This window comes from Quercus lobata, chromosome 7 (assembly GCF_001633185.2).
Source record: "Quercus lobata isolate SW786 chromosome 7, ValleyOak3.0 Primary Assembly, whole genome shotgun sequence".
Lineage (NCBI taxonomy): Eukaryota > Viridiplantae > Streptophyta > Magnoliopsida > Fagales > Fagaceae > Quercus > Quercus lobata.
In genome coordinates this window covers 39,784,028-39,787,644 of record NC_044910.1, presented here as the reverse complement: position 1 = coordinate 39,787,644, position 3,617 = coordinate 39,784,028, and positions in this window count along the sequence as shown.

The following is a 3,617-nucleotide window of genomic DNA, read 5'->3' as shown; positions in this document are numbered from 1 at the left end:
TTTACAATGAACTATCTTTACTTTGCACATCTTTGGATTTTTTTTTTTGTCAACACAAGGACTAATTAATTATTGACCTTAACAATTACTACAAGCATGCATGTTTTTAGTCATTTTGATGCTTCTTTATAACTTTTTTTTAGAGAGTTTCAACCTATAGCATCCGCTCCTGATAATAGCTCTTTATTATTATACTAAGACACCAATGGATTTTTGGTTTAGGCGAGAACTGAACCTCTAAACTTTTATTCAGCCATTAAAGACTTTACTAATTGAGTTAACTAAAACCCACTAATACCTCTTCAGACCTTATAATGGGAAATGGGTTTCATATTCTATTTCAAGTTAAAACAATTGTTTAATGGAAGGTAGCGAAAAATAAAGATGATAGGGAGAGAAAATATGGGAGCCTGTGGAGGGGGTTAGTAACTTGAGATTTAAGATTAATAAATAATAATAATATCAATGACCCAAAGATTATTTCAAGTATATGTAGGGACCATCATGATATGGTTGATACTAGCTGGATCAATCTATCACTATTACAGGAAATTCTCTATCACTTTGAAAACAGTTTGTCTTATACAATAAAAACCATTTTATCATGAAATGGAGATTCAAATCCTAATATATATATATTCTCTATTGTCCACAACCTAGCTACATGGGAAGCACCTTCTCATATCAAGTGACCTAATTTTACTGATTATTCCTTTCGTGTCCTCTCGGGTCTTTGTTAGAGGTAAGGAAGCTAGGCTAGTTCCCTGTGAATTGGTCTTTGTGTTTAGGTTTCTTTTTTCTTTGTCTTCTAATGAAGTATTCTTATTTAGGGGGAAAAAAGAGAGATATTCTTTGATGTACTTTTTTTCAATTATCTGTGGGCACCCGGCCACCTGTCTATTTTTTTTTTGGTTTTTCCATCTTTATTGCATTATTATCAATGTAACCAAGTGTACTTGATGCCATTTATATGATACACACACTCAAATGATTTGTCATTGCAATATTCTCACCCAAAAATTCTAATGTCGCATAAAATGCTACAATTATAATAAGTTGTGAGTAGTGAAAAAAAAAAGTGGTTGGTTTATGTGAAAATAACAAATAATCAATCATAATCTAACATGTAGAATAATTGTGGAAAAAAATTGTAGCATTTTATGTGATATTAAAAATACTTGTCTAGAGGTCTACCCAAAAAAGAAAAAAAAATTGCCTAGAGGAGGTTGTCTAAAGTTTAAAGCAATCTATCAGAGCAAATCATTTTTATTTTTTGAAAAAAAAAATCAGAGGAAAGCATTAAAGATTAAATAAAAGAGTCTTTATATCTTCCTCATGAACACCGTTGATTGATTCAAAAAGTGCACAGCATACTCAAATGACACTCTTTCTGAGTCTTTCTTAGTTTTGATTCACTTTTGAAAGGTCAAATGCAAATGTAAGTTTTTTGCTATTCAAATGAAAATGCAAGTAAAACACGTACTTACCCTTATCCGTATATGAAAACATTAATTTTTAGAGTACTCTGTTTTAAGATGAGGCTTTTTTAAGGAAAAAAAAATCATTGAAAATATTATTATCTTAGTAAATTTTGTTTTTGCTTTCTGGTTAAAAGAAAAGGCTTACTAAAATGTAAAATCACAACAAAAATGGAATTATCATGTTTAAACTTTTTAAAGTCTTCTTCATGTTCTTTGAAAAAAACAGCTTAAGATACAATTAAAGAATCTGACAAACAAAGTGGTCTCAAAGTGCCAGCTATGACCAAACAAATTTTGCTTTTGATTTCAACACAGATTATACGACTTTGACTTCGTTTGCACAGTCTTTTTGATAACTCCGAACTCCAAAGTCTGGGATTTCGAAGAAGGAGGGATACATATTACAATATTCTTTGAATTCCTTTTTATTTTTGTTTGTTTTTACCTTTTAAATTAATGAAGATTATTAGCTTGGACGGAGTTTATAAAGTGACATGTTCATTAATTTATTCAAAATGACTAGATCTAACAAGTCATCGACTATTAAATTCCATCAAGTCAGACTTGTACAGATCCCATCAAATCAGACCTGTACAGTAATTAAAGTGACCCGTGTAAGTTAAAAAAAATATATAATTTTCTTAAAATAGAGAATAATACCCAATCCGAAAAAATGCGTATTTTATATTTAAATTATATATTTAAAACAAATTTTAAAATAAATTCAAATGTAAAAATGTGTTTTTTTTTTCCTTCTATATTCATATTCTTAAAAAGAATAATAAAACACTATTTATTTTGTAGAACCAAATATTACCTTGCAGTCTCCACAATTGACTCCATAGATTTTTGTTCTCCACAAAAAAGAAAAAGTGCAATTGATTTGTCCTTTACATCACTCATGAGTCATGACTTTTGGAACCCAACTGTGCGTTGTAGTGTTGTACTATGCGTACGTTAGGAATAATTAATTATTTTTATTATTGATTTATTTTATTTAAAATGAAAATTAGATAGAAGTATATCTATACCATAAGTAACTGAGTTTTGAAAAGGTTATGGGGGCATTTGGTGGGAGAATTCAAACGACAGCTTTCCATATTTAAATAATATAATATATATTTTCATACTATTTTTTTATTCACACATAATTTTTTAATATTTAAATAATATTATTAGAACCTATATTTTAAAAACAACCTTTTATGAAAATGAAAATACATAGAATATTCTATTGAAAGAGGTTGAAGGGAGTGATTTATTAATATGCGTCTTTGCCTTTTCGGTGCATGTGGATGTGGCTAGCTTTTGATTCGGTCAATGCGTATAAATTGATACGGATAAGTACTTCATAGTTCATAGTTCATAGTTCATACCCTGTATGTTGATGAATAGTTGAATACAGAACACTAATTTTATCTCATTTTAAAATTTGAAGGTGAACCCCAAAATTTGACTAAGAAGTCAACTATTGAAACCATGGGCCATGCATAATTTTATCCCTACTTTATAAATCCTTTTGAAGCCATTTGAAGTTATGAGCTTATCAAAGCTCAAAAGGATGTTGAGGTTTAAAGTTTAAACATTAACAAGGTAACATGGTGTGACAAATAAATCTTTATCAGATGGGTTTATTTAAATGATGATCCCTTTACATGAGAAACTAAAAAAATATAATGTAAAGAGTTTTTTAACTCAATCTCGAATTACCTTTTTCCTATTTGTTTTAATTGGTAATAAAAATATCATTTTATATTTTCCTTTTGATGATATATACATACTGTACAATCTTTTTGTGACCATATGCATGTACAGATATCAAACCGAACACAATCTAAGCATTATGTTTGATGACGTTGAAAATTGTCACCAATGGGTCACACCGTACTCGCGACTCAATCGAACCTGCACGATAAAAACGATCGAAAGAAAACCTTTAGAGAGCACCGGTGTGGGGCCGGCCAAATACTCTCCGAAGGTCAAGTCAGAATTTGTCTCTTTACTCTAGAGTGTTAGGTAGGGTCAATTCATCATACCTCGATTTGCGAGAATGTTAGTCCTTTTATAGCAGTGGAGAGGTGGCTTTTCTTCTTGACCTCCAGATCTTTTCAATGTGGGACTCTGATACAAATTCTC